The 19,179-nt window shown below is 49.5% G+C and overlaps 1 protein-coding gene across 1 annotated transcript in view; it reads left to right on the top strand.

The window, feature by feature from the left end:
- The first annotated feature begins 1,363 nt into the window (after nucleotides 1-1,363).
- Nucleotides 1,364-19,179, top strand: part of SLC7A6 (solute carrier family 7 member 6) — an 86,914-nt gene continuing 69,098 nt past the window's right edge. Inside the window, exon 1 of the mRNA XM_077455481.1 lies at nucleotides 1,364-1,518. The gene's annotated coding sequence lies outside the window, so the exon portion shown is untranslated. The remainder of the gene's footprint in view (nucleotides 1,519-19,179) is intronic.

Genomic DNA, 19,179 nt, shown 5'->3' with positions numbered 1-19,179 from the left:
TTGGTGATAAAGCATCAGTGGAGACACCTTTTTCCCATATTAACTCTTACAGGAGAGAATTTCCCTTTCTAGGGGTAGATTTCCTCTCACTTCCTGTTATCTCCCTCCGTTTGTAAGTAGGAGTCGTTTGTAAGTCGGATGTTTGTAAGTAGGGGACCCCCTGTAGTGTACAATCCCCACTGACACCAATGTCTGGCACCATTCCCCCACCGACACCAATGATGGGGCACTATTCACACACTGACACTATCCCCCCTCCCCCCCACTGACACCAATGACCGGGCACTATTCCCCCCACTGACACCAATGACCGGGCACTGTTCCCCCCACCGACACCAATGACAGGGCACTATTCCCCGCCCCAACCGACCCCAATGACCGAGCACTATTCCCCCCAACGACACCAATGACCGGGCACTATTACCCTCACCCACACCAATGACCGGGCACTATTCCCCCCACTGACACCAATGACCGGCACTGTTCCCCCCACCGACACCAATGACAGGGCACTATTTCCCCCCCAACCGACCCCAATGACTGGACACTATTCCCCCCAATGACCGGGCACTATTTCCCCCACCCACACCAATGACCGGGCACTATTCCCCCCAACGACACCAATGACCAGGCATTATTCCCCCCACAGACACCAATGAACAGGCAATATTTCAAACGCCCCACCGCCACCAATGACAGGGCACTATCCCCCCCCCCCACGACCCCAATGACGGGGGAACTATTTCCCCCCACACCGACCCCAATGACAGGACACTATCCTCCCCCCCCCCCCGACACCGATGACGGGGCACTATTCCCGCCCCAACACCGATGATGGGGCAAAATCCCCCACCACACCAATGATGGGGCAAAATCTCCCCCACACCAATAATGGGGCACTATCCCCCCATAAGCTCTGTGAGGGACTCATACTATCCCCCAGCTCTAGATAAGCTCATACCATGGTTGTGTAGTAGGTATGCTCTGTGGGGTGTCATACTATCCCCATGTTGTAGGTATGCTCTGTGGGGTATATACTATCCCCATGTTGTAGGTATGCTCTGTGGGGTATATACTATCCCCACGTTGTATGCTCTGTGCGGTATATACTATCCCCATGTTGTAGGTATACTCTGTGGGGTATATACTATCCCCACGTTGTATGCTCTGTGAGGTATATACTATCCCCACGTTGTGGGTATGCTCTGTGGGGTATATACTATCCCCACGTTGTATGCTCTGTGAGGTATATACTATCCCCACGTTGTAGGTATGCTGAGGGCTGAACTCATACAGTATTTTTGTTCTTTCTCTGGGCGGCATCTATTGGTGTGTCACGTGATGCCGGTACAATGGGCGGGGTCTATGCGGAGAAGGAGAAGGAGAGGACGAAGTGAGAAGACCGGAGTAGATCGGGGGACACCGGGAGGGTGGGGGGGAGACGGTACCGGGGAGCACGGAGGAGGCTGAGCGGGATACGGGAAGAGAGCGGAGAGGAGGAGCCGGTGATGTGATTGAGTGAGTAATCCCCATCCCTGTGATAACCGGCTCTGTACACACCAGATGCTGGAAATAGATCCCGGAACCCCAGTCCTGACCCCCCCTCCCTCCGGGATGTGTCCGGTGTGCCCCGGTGAGGATGGCGGAGCCGGCAGTGTACCCGACCAGGATCTGCAGGAAACATCTGTGCAGGACAAAGCGGGGGGAGAGGAGAGGAGACTTGTTTATCCCGCAACTCTGCCCGGTACCGGGGGCGCTTATCATCATCACCACCACCACCGGGGGTCAGGAGGAGGTCAGTTCGGGGGATGTGCGACTCTTCCTGTGTGCTGAGATCACCATTCTACTGCACTGGAATGTCAGATGTACACACAACTTTATTTATATGTATCTAGTGTACAATGTATGGGGTCAGACCCCCCTCCCCCAACAAGACCAATGATCGGGCACTATTCCCCCAACACCAATGACCGGGCACTATTCCCCCAACACCAATGACCGGGCACTATTCCACCCACACCAATGACCGGGCACTATTCCCCCAACACCAATGACCGGGCACTATTCCCCCAACACCAATGACCGGGCACTATTCCCCCAACACCAATGACCGGGCACTATTCCCCCAACACCAATGACCGGGCACTATTCCCCCAACACCAATGACCGGGCACTATTCCCCCAACACCAATGACCGGGCACTATTCCCCCAACACCAATGACCGGGCACTATTCCCCCAACACCAATGACCGGGCACTATTCCCCCAATGACCGGGCACTATTCCCCCAATGACCGGGCACTATTCCCCCAATGACCGGGCACTATTCCCCCAATGACCGGGCACTATTCCCCCAATGACCGGGCACTATTCCCCCAATGACCGGGCACTATTCCCCCAACCCCAAAGACCGGGCACTATTCCCCCAACCCCAAAGACCGGGCACTATTCCCCCAACCCCAAAGACCGGGCACTATTCCCCCAACCCCAAAGACCGGGCACTATTCCCCCAACCCCAAAGACCGGGCACTATTCCCCCAACCCCAAAGACCGGGCACTATTCCCCCAACAACAATGACCGGGCACTATTCCCCCAAAGACCGGGCACTATTCCCCCAACCCCAAAGACCGGGCACTATTCCCCCAACCCCAAAGACCGGGCACTATTCCCCCAACCCCAAAGACCGGGCACTATTCCCCCAACCCCAAAGACCGGGCACTATTCCCCCAACCCCAAAGACCGGGCACTATTCCCCCAACCCCAAAGACCGGGCACTATTCCCCCAACCCCAAAGACCGGGCACTATTCCCCCAACCCCAAAGACCGGGCACTATTCCCCCAACCCCAAAGACCGGGCACTATTCCCCCAACCCCAAAGACCGGGCACTATTCCCCCAACCCCAAAGACCGGGCACTATTCCCCCAACCCCAAAGACCGGGCACTATTCCCCCAACCCCAAAGACCGGGCACTATTCCCCCAACCCCAAAGACCGGGCACTATTCCCCCAACAACAATGACTGGGCACTATTCCCCCAATGACTGGGCACTATTCCCCCAATGACTGGGCACTATTCCCCCAATGACTGGGCACTATTCCCCCAATGACTGGGCACTATTCCCCCAATGACCGGGCACTATTCCCCCAATGACCGGGCACTATTCCCCCAATGACCGGGCACTATTCCCCCAATGACCGGGCACTATTCCCCCAATGACCGGGCACTATTCCCCCAAAGACCGGGCACTATTCCCCCAACCCCAAAGACCGGGCACTATTCCCCCAACCCCAAAGACCGGGCACTATTCCCCCAACCCCAAAGACCGGGCACTATTCCCCCAACCCCAAAGACCGGGCACTATTCCCCCAACCCCAAAGACCGGGCACTATTCCCCCAACCCCAAAGACCGGGCACTATTCCCCCAACAACAATGACCGGGCACTATTCCCCCAAAGACCGGGCACTATTCCCCCAACCCCAAAGACCGGGCACTATTCCCCCAACCCCAAAGACCGGGCACTATTCCCCCAACCCCAAAGACCGGGCACTATTCCCCCAACCCCAAAGACCGGGCACTATTCCCCCAACCCCAAAGACCGGGCACTATTCCCCCAACCCCAAAGACCGGGCACTATTCCCCCAACCCCAAAGACCGGGCACTATTCCCCCAACCCCAAAGACCGGGCACTATTCCCCCAACCCCAAAGACCGGGCACTATTCCCCCAACCCCAAAGACCGGGCACTATTCCCCCAACCCCAAAGACCGGGCACTATTCCCCCAACCCCAAAGACCGGGCACTATTCCCCCAACCCCAAAGACCGGGCACTATTCCCCCAACCCCAAAGACCGGGCACTATTCCCCCAACCCCAAAGACCGGGCACTATTCCCCCAACCCCAAAGACCGGGCACTATTCCCCCAACCCCAAAGACCGGGCACTATTCCCCCAACCCCAAAGACCGGGCACTATTCCCCCAACCCCAAAGACCGGGCACTATTCCCCCAACAACAATGACTGGGCACTATTCCCCCAATGACTGGGCACTATTCCCCCAATGACCGGGCACTATTCCCCCAATGACCGGGCACTATTCCCCCAATGACCGGGCACTATTCCCCCAATGACCGGGCACTATTCCCCCAATGACCGGGCACTATTCCCCCAATGACCGGGCACTATTCCCCCAATGACCGGGCACTATTCCCCCAATGACCGGGCACTATTCCCCCAATGACCGGGCACTATTCCCCCAACCCCAAAGACCGGGCACTATTCCCCCAACCCCAAAGACCGGGCACTATTCCCCCAACCCCAAAGACCGGGCACTATTCCCCCAACCCCAAAGACCGGGCACTATTCCCCCAACCCGGGCACTATTCCCCCAACCCGGGCACTATTCCCCCAACCCCAAAGACCGGGCACTATTCCCCCAACCCCAAAGACCGGGCACTATTCCCCCAACCCCAAAGACCGGGCACTATTCCCCCAACCCCAAAGACCGGGCACTATTCCCCCAACCCCAAAGACCGGGCACTATTCCCCCAATGACTGGGCACTATTCCCCCAATGACTGGGCACTATTCCCCCAATGACTGGGCACTATTCCCCCAATGACTGGGCACTATTCCCCCAATGACTGGGCACTATTCCCCCAATGACTGGGCACTATTCCCCCCAACCCCAATGACCGGGGCACTATTTCCCCCCCCCCCACCCCCACCGAGACCAATAACTGAGGGCACTATTCCCCCCAACACCAATGACCGGGCACTATTCCCCCCAACACCAATGACCGGGCACTATTCCCCCCCAACACCACTGACCGGGCACTATTCCCCCCAACACCAATGACCGGGCACTATTCCCCCCAACACCAATGACCGGGCACTATTCCCCCCAACACCAATGACCGGGCACTATTCCCCCCAACACCAATGACCGGGCACTATTCCCCCCAACACCAATGACCGGGCACTATTCCCCCCAACACCAATGACCGGGCACTATTCCCCCCAACACCAATGACCGGGCACTATTCCCCCCAACACCAATGACCGGGCACTATTCCCCCCAACACCAATGACCGGGCACTATTCCCCCCAACACCAATGACCGGGCACTATTCCCCCCAACACCAATGACCGGGCACTATTCCCCCCCCCCACTCTCACCAATGACTGGACACTATTCCTAGTCGTCCCCCCGGTGAGACCGTTGACCGGCATTATTCCCCCCCCCCCCCGGCGACACCAATGACCGGGCAATATTCCCCCCCCCCATTGAGACCAATGACGGGGCACCAATTCCCCTCGCCGCCCGCAATGACGGGGCACCAATCCCCCCCCCCCCCCACCGACACATATGACCGGGCACTATCCCCCTCCCTCCCCCCACCATCACCAATGGCGGGCACTATTGCCCCCATCCCCATCGGACCAGCTGCCATGCACACAGGCCGAATGCCGGCCGGTTTCTAGTATCCATATCAGTCAGAATTCACTTCACTGATGTCAGATCAATACAAAGTTGGTTGTAATCGTGCACATTCACTCTGTGCTTTGCTCCTCGCATCATTTTATTTAAAAGAGAAGTGTGAAAAGAAAAAAAAAACAATCGTGCTCACCGAGGTGGATGCGGCACCCATCTGTCCTCTGCCACCTCTAAGCCTGAGAACTGAGTGATCAAAGACCTGCGATTCCTCAGTTGTCGGTCTTCAGCCTGCAGAGAACTGGCATCCATCATGTCAGTGGCTACGTGCCCTGCCCCTCCAGCGCTCACTGGAGCACTGGGCCGTGGAGGGGGTGGTAGCAGCAGCAGTGCGCAGAGAGGCATCCGGTTGGATCCTGACATTAAAGTCGGGATCCCTCCAGAGTCTGGAGCGGCTGAGTGATGACAGCAGACACCAATTAGCCTGCTTTCGGCTGAATATGGGTCACAGGAGTGCAGAACTAAGAGCACAGCTGTGACCCACAGGAGAAATAGGACTGAAAGAACTTTGGCCCTACTTATGAAAAGTTGTATTATATCGGCAAACAAAGCTGCTGGTTGGTACTACTACTTTGCAGCATTGGAAGTGAACTTTACTAGCAATTGGTGCAGTAAGTGTACGGGTCACATCTGTGCAAACTGCCTTGTTTTGTCTGCTACTACACGACAATGTACGCTAAGGGGATTATCATTGTTTTCTATAGGGATCATTCATACCTGTCTGTTTCCTTTCTTTGTGTCCTGGGGGCAGAAACATCGAGTGCGTCTTTTGGGTGCAGCAGTGTAAGTTTTGGCCCCATAGACTTTAGTGGGAGAAGTGAGAATGTACAAGTGTGAACCTACCCTCCAGGAGAAGACGGCCACCCCTTGGCTCTGCATCAAGTTCACATGAGCCTGAAGCAGAAGAACTTGCTTTGATTATTTTGATGATTGACTTCGATCTTCTTGCAGTGATGCATCAGATCTAGCCGCTGATGGCAGACTTTAACATTTTGACAGCTGAAAACCAGAATGACAAGAAATCTATGTACACATCTCAAATGCTATGCTTAGAATAACGATCACATCTGGTTAGCTGTTTACATGCCAGGTATAAGCTAAACAAGCAGGTATAAGCTAAACAAGGCTTTCATAGCAGAATGAGATAAAATCTTAATAAAGACCAATGCTAGCGCTTTGATACATCGGGGTTTGTAGACTTTAGGCTGGGTTCACACTGCAGCGGTTTATGAGAACGGATGTGATTCGCACCGCGCTGCAGTGCAAATCACATCCGATCTCTGTGCGATACGAGTTCAGCCATACAGATAGTATGGCTGAATTCGCATCGCACACGGCCCAAACTCGCACAGGACCATTTTTTGGTCCGCAGCAGAATCGGATCGCATGGGTGTTCACACCATGCGATCCGATTCCTGTCCGAGTTTGCAGATCGCACTGCGATATGCGAACTTATCTGGGGGTGTCATTAACGTTTCACTGACACTCCCAGCAGTTCGCATAGGGCAGTGTGAACTGCCGCCTGGAGGTATGCAGTGCGGGAACCCGCAGCGGATTCGCGGCGTTCCCGCATTGCTGCAATGTGAACCCAGCCTTAACGTGTAACGTGTGGCTTGTTTGTCGTATCCGGGATTGTGTTTGAAATGTATTTCAAAGCAGAACTGAACTGCTTTGTGCAGGGTGGTCTATTGCCACAATGCACAAATATTCATAGCAAAGAGGCCTAAGCGACTGGAGCGATAAAAATAAAGCTACTGGGACGGGCGCTATTTTTACCGCCGCTTTACCGTGATTTTAGCTGCGCTATTTGGCCCCTAGCGGGGTGGTTTTAGCTGTAGTGCCACTATGCTGGCGATTTAGCGGCACTGCCCCATTTTCAATGGGAGGGGGCGCTTTAGGAGCAGTGAATACAGCGCTGCAAAGATGTGGCTTGTAGGACTTTTTGATGTCCTGTAAGCGCACCACTCCAGTGTGAAAGCTCTCGGCTGTCACACTGGAGAGGCTCTTTACAGGCGCTAATTTAGCGCTGTAGCGCCTGTAAAGCACCTCAGTGTGAAAGTAGCCTTAGTGATCAATGCTTTTACCTCCCCACGTCCAAACAAACATGGCAGCTGCTCAGGTGAGGATAGATTGCTGTGGCCAAGGTGCAGTAATTTATCACCTGGCATATCGAGTTTGACGGATGGCACCACCTATCAGACTTGCTCATTGAAGTCAATGGGACTAAGCCACAAAGAAGAACCAAATGCTTAGCTTGCATTTGCAATGCAATATTTCAGTGCCAAATCTCCCTTCAGCTGAATAAAAGGCATTCGAAAGGTGGCAATGTTGCTGCCTGCAGAGCTGTCCCCCACAGATTGCTTTTTTTTTTTCCCCCAAAGGAGTGGTAATGACTGCCGTCCAGGTAAACGGGGCCGTACGACACCCTTTGATTTACAATTTCTGTGTTGCTTAAGATCAAACAGTGGCCAAGATGGCCGTTTCCTTGGCTGTAAGGCATAGGAGGGTTTAGTTTTGCTGTTTGTTGCACATTAAAGCGGAGTTTCACACAAAAGTGGAACTTCCGCTTTAAGCACTTCTCACCCCCATACATGCCCCACATTTGGCATGTCATAATTTTTTTTTGGGGGGGGTACCTGTTTTTTACAGGTACTTCCTGTCCCACTTCCTGCTTCCATCCTCTCCCCCTAGGAGCAGCCCCTCCCTCTCTGCAATCTTCTGGGACATGTCACAGGTCCCAGAAGATTGCCTGGTCAGTAGGAGAGCGCATTGCGACTCACGCATGCGCGGTGCACACCCAGCCCTAAAGCCACAAGCTGTCATTGCTGAATGCCCACACTTGGAATGCTGGCGCCGCAGAGAGGAGCGAGGCTTCGTTCACCCGTGGGACAGGTGAGTGTCTATTAAAAGTCAGCAGCTATACTTTTTGTAGCTGCTGACTTTTAATAAACTGAAAAACAAGCAATTCATTCTGGATGTACATAGTATGTCCAGATTCCTAAAGGATAAGTTCACCTTATAAAAAATAAAATAATAATAATACATTGCACATCATTTTGCAGGTAAAAGTTTGCATTTTGTTTTTCTGGAGCCTGCAGAGCATTACACCTGTAATCAACAGATCAACAGATCAATGTCATTTGCAATGTCGGGCTCCTGCAGAACCTGAGTATCGCTGTCCGTCTGTACCTCCTGTATCAGCAGAGTTACTGCCACCATTGTATTCTACAGGGTCTCGGCATTCCGAAAATATATAATGTTCTGGGGGCTTTAAGTAACTATACAGCCCAAACTGCAGATTTAAACGTGTGAACAATTGAAATATTGCTGTAGAGGAGACGTGGCTTAGATTATCTCTATAACAACCCTTCACCTGCCAACTGCTGTTTCTACAGGCAGTGGTTTGAATATTGCATAAGGATTCTGGGACAACAAGAAATGTTCTTTCCAGTACACTTTTCCTGTTCAATATATTTATTTTAAACAAACAAACAAGTAGTACAGATGATATGACTGTCAATGACGAAGGTCATAAAGTATAACACTAGTACAAAGTAATGAGCGTTCCCGGATAGTATAGAGAGCAAAGTCAAATATAACGTAACAGATGTCCGATTTCCCAGTGAGGTTGTAGTACAGGCAGGTCTATCCTCAGTCATAGTTACATAGTAGGTGAGGTTGAAAAAAAGACACAAGTCCATCAAGTCCAACCTATGTGAGTGATTATATGTCAGTATTGCATTGTATATCCCTGTATATTGCGGTCATTCAGGTGCTTATCTAATAGTTTCTTGAAACTATCGATGCCCCCCCCTGCTGAGACCACCGCCTGCCTGTGGAAGGGAATTCCACATCCTTGCCGCTCTTACAGTAAAGAACCCTCTACATAGTTTAAGGTTAAACCTCTTTTCTTCTTATTTTAATGAGTGTTATGTCTTATTATGCATGTCTTATTAAACTCCATTCAGCGAAAGTTTTATCCCTCTTGTGGGGTCACCAGTACGGTATGCGAGTGTTTTCCAAGTATGAGCAATCTTCTGCCGGGTTCACCGAATGGGCTTAAATTTTACCAGACTGCAGCAAAAGTAGTGCATGTACTACCTTATAAAATGTACAGAAACCGGATCACATGGTACTACTGTACCACACAACCCAGTGCAGCCAAACGCACTGCGTTTTGGGGTGTCACTAAGTTAGCATTGACACCCGCTGCAACTGCAATACATTTTGAATGTAGTGTGTGAAGCGTGCACAGGACATGGGCTTCCTGCATTGTGTTCTGTTGTGAATTGGCCCTAATTAGGGACATGTGCATCCTGGGGCATTTTTTATGAGTTGTTTTTTTTTTTCTGTGTTTCAGATGTGTTCCATATAGAAAAAATACATGTTCTACTTTTTGTTGACTGCACTGGTGTGAACTAAGGCCATTGGAATCCATATTTAAACATTGTATATGTAGGTGTATCGTCTTAATACACCTTACTAACGGATCCGTGACTGCTGCTCCTCTCAGCCAATCCTTTCACTGGCTTCCATACCCTACCGTTAAGGATGAGCTCCAGCGTGTTCGCATACAGCACGTGCAGAGCCCGCCAGGAAGTCGGCGCAGCGCTAATCACAGGCAGTGAGACATTGTTCCGATGCGTGGCTGCAGAGATCGGGAAATGTCTCACTGCCTGTGATTAGCGCTGCGCCGACATCCTGGTGGGCTCTGCATGTGCTGTATGTGAACACGCCAGAGCTCATCCCTACCCGCCGTATAAAATTCAAAATACTAACCGCAACATTCCATGCTATCCACAACATTGCCCTCCAGCTACATCACGAATGTCACCTGCAGATATTGTCCTCTCTGCTCCTCCCAGGACCTCTGTCTAACTCACTTGTTACCTCCTTATATGATCACCTCCAGGTCTTCTCTCATCCTTTGGAACTCCCTACCCCGGTATGTCCAGTCAGCCCCTACCCTGTCTGCCTTTAGGAGATCCCAGAAAACTCGCTTATTCAGGGAAGCCTACCCAAGAACTGTACTCAAGTCATCTCCCTCCGAAGCGATTACGTTTTGTAACACTTCCCCCTCCCTTTTAGAGTGTAAGCTCCATGGGCAGGACCTTCCTGTCCCTCTTGTTGAATTGAGAGGAATCTTAATATAGCGCGGTCTTACCCCGAAGGGTCCTGACGCTATATTAGGGTCTTGTATTGTAATTGTACTGTCCCCCCTCTACGTTGTAAAGCGCTGCGCACTAAAAATCTTGTAGATTAATAATGCAGAATACAAACGCACTGGGTTGCATCTGGTGTGGAGCAGCCCTAAGGCCAGATTCACACAGTTGTTTTGTAGTATTGCCTGTTGGTGTGGTGCGTTGCGTTGCTATTCGTTTTAAATGCTTCTTTTATTTTGGTGCCTTTGCCGATGTCGGCTTATTTAACATGCTCTATTGCACGGTATCGGTGTACATCCAGCCTTTAATGGGCCATTTGGCACTGGAACATTTTTGTAGGAATCTGTTTTTGGGGTCCCACCGAACTTCCTCTGCATTGCCAATCCTATTATTGAAAGCACTAATCCTGGGACAATGCACACTAACAGATGTCATCTCAGAACAAAGGATTGTGGGGGATGGTGTCCTATATCTGGATGTGTCTTTAAACAGGTGGCCTTTGTTTTTTCAGTTGATCATTCAGAGAGCATAAAAGGAAGTCTAGATAACACCTCTGTGGGTGTCAATACAAAGTTAATGACACTCCAAGAACAGTTAAAGTGAATTCAGACAGGAATCAGATCGCATGCAATCTGATTCCAGTGCGGGGGTGGGGGGGCATTCCTGCGCCCCTTTTTTTTTTTTTTTTTTGTGTGTGAATTTGCATTGCACAGACATGGTATGTGATCGAGGCAGCAGTGCAGGTGTGAATCCCATGCAATGTCTGCGTTCATATATGTGTGAACCCAAGCAAAACATTGTTGCAGATTAAACCCATTTAGCCCTGATTGACACTTATGCGATTCGGGGGGGGGGGGGGGGTCTTGCACCATTTTGGTGCGGTTGTGATGCATTTTCAGCCATACAAAATGTGATGTGCAGTATGATTCCTGTGTGAATTGCATGCAGTGTTTACATCTCACAAGTCTTAGTGACGTTAACCTGCCCACTGTGCCACTGTTCCTGCAAGCTGCTGTACTTCTCTTCCTCCTCCAAACCTCTTCCTTGAAGATGTGATCAGTGGCCAGCAGTTTTCCTGCCAAAGACACCAGAGCTTGTGCAAGTGCAGTACGAACTCTAGCGTTTTTGTTGTTTATACATGGCTATGGTAGTGTAAGCAGCATTACAATTTCTGACACTCACATTGCCAACACCATGGAGAAATCTAGACACCACCAATTCCACCATGATCTCGTATAAACATTGCAAGCTGCCTGATCGCTTTCACGCACCCCCTGAACAGGTATAAATAAACATGTTGCATATCGCTGTGCAGTAAATCCATGGATCAACTACCTGCCCCCCTCCCCCACACATACAGTCAGGAGCTATTGTGAGGGAGAGGAAAGCGCAGGAAGCAGTCCCTGCAAGGAGAACACAGTAATTATCCCAGATAGGAAGCAATTGTGCTGCAAGTTTAAAAATGACTTGCTAAGCTATTGCTAGACTTACCAGACTTTGCAAGTTTGTTGCACGATTGCATGGTAAGTTGCAAGTCCGCATTGCATGACTCCAGATCACCTTTCTTTGCAAACATTCTGCAAGTCTGCTGCAAGTTCTGGTTCAGTTATGTTGTACAATAGTCATCCCACCACAGGGGTCACTGTGGCTGAATTTTCTTGCTGTAGACTCACCACTGCAATTTTGCTCTTGCTAGAGACTTGCCATGCAAATTTGCAACAAATTGGAAAAGTGTCAACTAGAACTTGTGCTTCAAGTGCTCTGCAAGTGTACAACTTCCAGTGAAAATGTGCAGCAAGTAGAGACTTGGCAAGATCAACTTGCCACAAATTTGTGGCTTTGTTGAATTGTATCTGGGATACAGGCTCTGGCAATAATCGAATCCTGAAAATCCGACATGCTGGTAGTACCCAAGTTGATTTATGGATCAACTTGGGCACAGTCAGCCTGCTCATACATGGATCAAATCTTGGATAGTCCATGCTGAACCAGCGGAGATGTGATTTATGCCTGGCAGGTGTGTACAGGCTCCATTGCTGGAATAATTGTGCTATAGGCCATTTTCAGTTAATGGACTCTTACCAGTTTTATTGGATCACACATAAGCACCAGACACAGGCATTTCCGTTTTGCTTTTGATGTGAAATCGAGAAAAATATCTGCAGGATTTGGAGGACAGTGTTAAGCAAGCCATACAAGGATCGAAATTGGCCAGGTTCAGCAGGGACTGGCCAAATTTTGGTCCATGTATGGTAGGGTTGTCCCGATACCACTTTTTTAAGACTGAGTACAAGTACCGATTTACTTTTTCTTTTTTTTCAGGTACTCCCCGATACCGAAAAGTTTAATTTTTATTTTTTCCCAATGTCATGTAACAGTGGCAGTAATCTGTTTTTTTTTTTTTTTTTTTTTTTCTTTCAATGCTTTCACATCTCTTTTGAGACAGATAAGAGGACTGAGGATAGAGATTCCCCGGTCCCTTTCTCGGCAGCCTTAGCTGCACTGAAAATGAATGGAGAGGAGAAAGAGGCTCCAAACTGGGTTATTTACGAAAGGCAAATCCACTTTGCACTGCAAGTTCTCTTGGAAGTGCAGTCGCTCTGAATTTAAGGTCTGAAATGATTGGAAGCTCTGTTGATTTTATCATCCAATCATGTGCAAGCTAAAATGCTGTTTTTTATTTTCCTTGCATGTCCCCCTCGGATCTACAGCGACTTCCAAGTGCAAAGCGGATTTTCCTTTTGTAAATAACGCCCTATGTGTGTTGATGGGGGGGGGGGGGGGGGAATCGTGCAAACCATGGGTTGCAGGAAAGAAATTTGCTGTACGTATGGCCAGCCTAAGTGACCGGTCTTTAATGGAAATCCGATTGCTGGTGATGTATCAAATAGTGTCTCCATCACATAGTGCCTGCCCTGTACTGCTCTTGTGCAGTTCGGAGGACAAGGAGAAGCCGAACATCTCCGAAGATAAACGGCGCCTGCGCAGTGAGTCCAGGTTCAAGCGCCACCATCCAAGTGGACATAGCTACAATAAAAAATAGCCGAGCGAAGCGAGGCCACGCCCGAAGTGCAGCGAGCGAAGCGAGCCCGCAAGGGGCCCTGTTACTATGAGCAACCGTATGTCCACATGGATGGTGGGGCTTCAACCTGGACTCAGTGCTTAGGCGCCGTTCTTCTTCAGAGACTTTCGGAGTCTCCTTGTCCTCTGTACAGCGCGAGCAAATGAGCCTGCGCAGTACGTGGCGGACACTTTTTGTCAGAACACCGGAAACTTCTCAAGTTTCCAACATATCTAAAGGAGATCTGATCCCTGACACCCTGGACGTGTGCCGAGGCTTCAGGGTTAGAAGGACAATGTTATCTTGCTCAAAAAAGAATAGAGAATGTCTGGAGGGGGAGCTTTTTATTTTTTTTCTCGTGTAAACATACACTTCTCCTTGATGACAGTCTCTTTTAAGCTATAATTATCTTGTATAATAGTAGTCGGTGTGCATTCTTTAAAGGCTGTTTGTGAATGGCTGAAAGGCCATGTTTTCGATATCTGTGTGTTAACCATTTCTCTTTAAGGACATCTCATGCTGACCCGCTCTGTTCCTCAAACGTTCAACTGATTTTTGACAAAGGTGCCTGCTGGAAATTTTTCAGCTTAACAGCTGCTGCATCCAGATCATGGAAATACATTTATGGAGCCATAACCTCAGCCACAGGCTTCCATTGCCCCTCTGTTGTCAGCATTCCCTCTCCTCAGCCACAGCAGCTGCTCTCTGGCACAGGAGATGGAGCGCCAACATCGGTGAGGCAATGGAAGCCAGTAGATGACGTCACATCTCCGGCATTCAGCCTCTCCTGTACCGGGCCCCGTCAGTTCAAGAGAGGGGTCTGGGCACCTGCTATGCAGGAGGGATGGCGGTACTGCCTTAGGCCGGGTTCATACTGCTCTGACATGAGACTTTGCCAGGTGACTTTGCCAGGTGACTTTGCCAGGTGACTTTGCCAGGTGACTTTGCCAGGTGACTTTGCCAGGTGACTTTGAAGCAACTTCAGGGAATGCCTGTGTAATTAATTTAATAATAATAAAAAATGTAAGATAAATGTAGGGCTTGTTGACGTATTTTGCTCTCTGAAGAGCAGTCAGCATTTAGATCATTCTTCAGAGAGCATTTTTCAGGTGATGAGGAGGTATTTTGCCTTCTCACTGCCCGCTTTAACCCTGTACTAGCACGCCGTGTGCATTGCACTTAAATGGGTCTTGTTTGACGGGGATATAGTCGATGCCGTGACTGCGAAAAATGGCATCCCAGCTGTGGCATGTGTACAGCCGTGGGCAAAAGTTTTGAGAATGACACAAATATAAATTTTCACAAAGTCTCATGCCTCAGCGTTTTTTATTTTTATTGTATTTTTTTAAGATCTTTTTGTAAGATGGTACTATGGTATACTGAAGTATAATTACCAGCATTTCATAAGTGTCAAAGGCTTTTATTGACAATTGCATTAAAGCGGGAGTCCGCCGGGACTCCGCGTTTTTTTTTTTTTTTTTAAAGTCAGCAGCTACAAATACTGCAGCTGCTGACTTTTAAAATAGTGACACTTACCTGTCCAGCGCGCCCGCGATGTCGGCACCCGAAGCCGATCTCTAGATCGACACTCGAGTGCTGCCGCCGCCATCTTGGGTATGGGAATCAGGAAGTGGAGCCTTTCGGCTTCATTTCCCGGTTCCCTACTGCGCATGCGCGAGCTGCGCTGCGCAATGAGGACGGTCCCCGCTGCCTCTGGGATCTGTGTGTTTCCCAGCAGGCAGCGGGGCACTTGCGGAAGGGGGCGGGCACTTGCGGAAAGGGGCGTAATGTACGCCCCTTTCCGCAGAGAGCTAGCCCGGAAGTGGGTGCAGTTACCTGGATTATCCAGGTAACTGCACCCCCCTCCCCCCTGAAAGGTGCCAATCGTGGCGCCGGAGGGGGGGAGGAATCCGATGAGCGGAAGGTCCATTTTAGGGTGGACCTCCGCTTTAAGTTTATGCAAAAAGCCAATATTTGCAATGTTGACACTTCTTTTTAAAGACCTCTGCAGTTCCCCCTGGCATGCTGTCAATCAACTTCTGGGCCTGACTGATGGCAGCCCATTCTTCATAATTCTGCATAATCAATGCTTGGAGTTTGTCAGAATTTGTGGGGTTTTTTGTTCACCCGCCTCTTGAGGATTGACCACAAGTTCTCAATGGGAATAAGGTCTGGGGAGTTCCCTGGCCATGAATCCAAAATGGCAATGTTTTGTTCTCCAAGCCACTTTGGTTAACCAATTTTACCTTATGGCAAGGTGCTCTATCATGCTGGAAAAGGCATGGTTCTTGGCTGGTTGGCAGAAGTTGCTCTAAGATGTTGCTTTTTTATATATATATATATATTTTTTTTTTCATGACTGTGTTCTTATGCCACATACACACGACCGGACTTTTCAACAGCAAAGGTCCGACAGAGCGAATCTGTCAGACAATTCGATCGTGTTAGGGCTCCATCGGACCTTTTGCTGTCCAAAAACCTGACGGACTTTAGAAATAGAACATGTTTAAAGTGGAGCTTCCACTCATTGGAACCCCCCCCCTCCGGCGCCACAATTGGCACCTTTCAGGGGGGAGGGGGGTGCAGGTACCTGTACAGTACAGGTATCTGCACCCACTTCCGGCATAGATATCTGCAGAAGCTACGCCCCTTTCCGCAGAATCTACGCCCCTTTCCGAAGGTCCCCCGCTGTCTGCTGGGAAACACACGGATCCCAGAGACAGCGGGGACCATCCTTATTGCACAGCGCGACTCACGCATGCGCAGTAGGGAACCGGGAAATGAAGCTGCAAGGCTCCACTTCCTGATTCCCATACCCAAGATGGCGGCGGCAGCACCCGAGAGATGATCGAGAGATCAGCTTCGGGTGCCGACATCGCGGGCATGCTGGGCGGGTAAGTGTCACTATTTTAAAAGTCAGCAGCTGCAGTATTTGTAACTGCTGGCTTTAAAAAAAAAAAAAAAAAAAAAAAAACGCGGACTCCTGCTTTAAAATTTTTTCGCGGGAACTCTGCCGGACCCAGTTCCTATCAAGAAATCCGCTCGTGTGTGTGCTAGTCCGACGGATGAAAACCAACGCTAGGACAGCTATTGGCTACTGGCTATGAACTTCCTTATTCTAGTCCGGTTGTACGTCATCACGTTAGAATCCGTCAGACTTTGGTGTGATTGTGTGTGGCCAAGTCCGTTCATTCGGAAAGTCCGTTGGACCTAGTCCATCAAAGTCCACTCGTGTACGCGGCATTAGGTAAAATTGTGAACCCACTCCCTTGGCTGAGAAGCAACCCCACACATGAATGGTCTCAGGATGCTTTATTGTTGGCATGACACAGGACTGATGGTAGCGCTCACCTTCCCCTCCAGACAAGGTTTTTTCTGGGTGCCCCAAACAATCCGAAAGAAGATTGATCAGAGAAAATGACTTTACCCCGGTCCTCAGCAGTCCAATCCCTGTACCTTTTGCAGAATGTCAGTCTGTCCCTGATGGGTTTTTCCTGGAGAGACGTGGCTTCTTTGCCCTTCTTGACACCAGGCCAACCTCCCAAAAGTCTTCTCCTCACTGTGTGTGCCGATGTACTCACACCTGCCTGCTGCTATTCCTGAGCAAACTCTGCACTGGTGGTGCCCAGACCCCGCAGCTGAATCAATTGTAGGTAACGGTCCTGGCGCTTGCTGGACTTTCTTGGGTGCCCTGAAGCCTTCTTCATAAATCCAGTGGAAATGTGTTTTCTTTATGGGATTACGTTCCTTTTTATGGCAAAGAGGGACTTTGCAATTAATCGCAATTTATGTGAAGAATATGCAAATTGCCACCATAAAAACTGAGGCAGAAAACTTTGAAAAATATTTGTGCCATTCTCAAAACTTTTGTCCATGACTGTACACCCGTAGACAATGCCTCTGTTGATAAAGGGGGTAGTGAGTGGTAAAAGTACAACTTAAAGCAGAGGTCCACCCTAAAATGGACCTCCGCTCATCGGAATCCCCCCCCTCCGGCGCCACAATCGGCACCTTTCAGGGGGGAGGGGGGTACAGTTACCTGGATAATCCAGGTAACTGCACCCACTTCCGGGATAGCTGTCTGCGGAAAGGGGCGTAGATTACGCCCCTTTCCGCAACTGCCCGCCCCTTTGCGCAAGTGCCCCGCTGCCTGCTGGGAAACACACAGTTCCCAGAGGCAGCGGGGACCGTCCGGATTGCGCCGCGCGGCTCGCGCATGCGCAGTAGGGAACCGGGAAATGATCCCGAAAGGCTCCATTTCCTGATTCCCATACCCAAGATGGCGGCGGCAGGACCCGACAGATGACCTAGCGATCGGCTTCGGGTGCCGACATCGCGGGCGCGCTGGACAGGTAAGTGTCACTATTTTAAAAGTCAGCAGCTGCAGTATTTGTAGCTGCTGGCTTTTAAAAAAAAAAAAAAAAAACGTGGACTCCCGCTTTAACCATGTGATTCCTATTTTTTTTTTTTTTTTTTACAGTACTGGCCACATCATGCATGTCAATGAGCCTCATTCACACACAGAGCTTTATTTATTAAATCAATACAGTTGTATCTTTTAGAATTGGCAGGAACTATGTTGTATTTGTATCCACTAATAATAATTTTTTGTGCATTTTTCATATAAATATTTGATATTTTCGGGGGGCGGGGTGTAGATTGTACCGGGCCCTGTGATTTTTCTAACAGCATCCCTGCGTGTATAGAATGTGTTGTGGGCCTTGTATGTATGACTATGGAACTCTCCAGGACTGCCATTTATCTTTGAGGCCTCCTGCACACTGGACATTTTAATAAACGCCAGTAGCTTTGCAGTGAGTTTTCCAGAATTTTTGCAATAGTGTGTGTGTGTGTGTGTGTGTGTGTGTGTGTGTGTGTGTGTGTGTGTGTGTGTGTGTGTGTGTTTTTTTTTATTTATTTAAATTTATATATATATATATAATATATAATTTTTATTTTATTTTTTGCGCTTTTGAGCATGGTTTTTTATTTTTAATTTTTTTTCAATGGGATCAAAAATGTTAAACACTGGTGAGCCACGTTTGTGAGCCTTTATCTGCATTTTTACAGTTGAAAAACTCCTCACAACCCACTAGATTTGGTGTGGTTTTTTTTTTTTTTTTTTTTTTTTTTTTTTACAACTTAACATGATGGGGAATTTGACTGCTGAATAAAATGTCTGAAGCCAAAAACAGCAGCTGTAAAAAACGTCCAGTGTGCATGAGGCCTAAGGCTGGATTCACACCTAGGCATTTTTTGTGCTTTTTGCATTTTGCAGATTTGCCCTACAGAACGTGTTCCAGAGGAAACCATGATAAATGGACTGTAGTGCAAAATGCATAGGTGTGGATCAGGCCTAATAGGCAGCTATGTATACTTCCAGTGTGTAAACACTCTGTGTCATTGTTTGACTTTGCAATGTGGTTCCTGGCTGCCCTACTTGGGAGAGATTCATTCCTGGTGAT

Source organism: Lithobates pipiens, unplaced genomic scaffold (assembly GCF_037356315.1).
Source record: "Lithobates pipiens isolate NorthernLeopardFrog02 unplaced genomic scaffold, aLitPip1_a1.2 Scaffold_10, whole genome shotgun sequence".
Lineage (NCBI taxonomy): Eukaryota > Metazoa > Chordata > Amphibia > Anura > Ranidae > Lithobates > Lithobates pipiens.
Note: the sequence above shows the minus strand (reverse complement) of the source record. Positions and strands in the feature narration are given on the sequence as shown.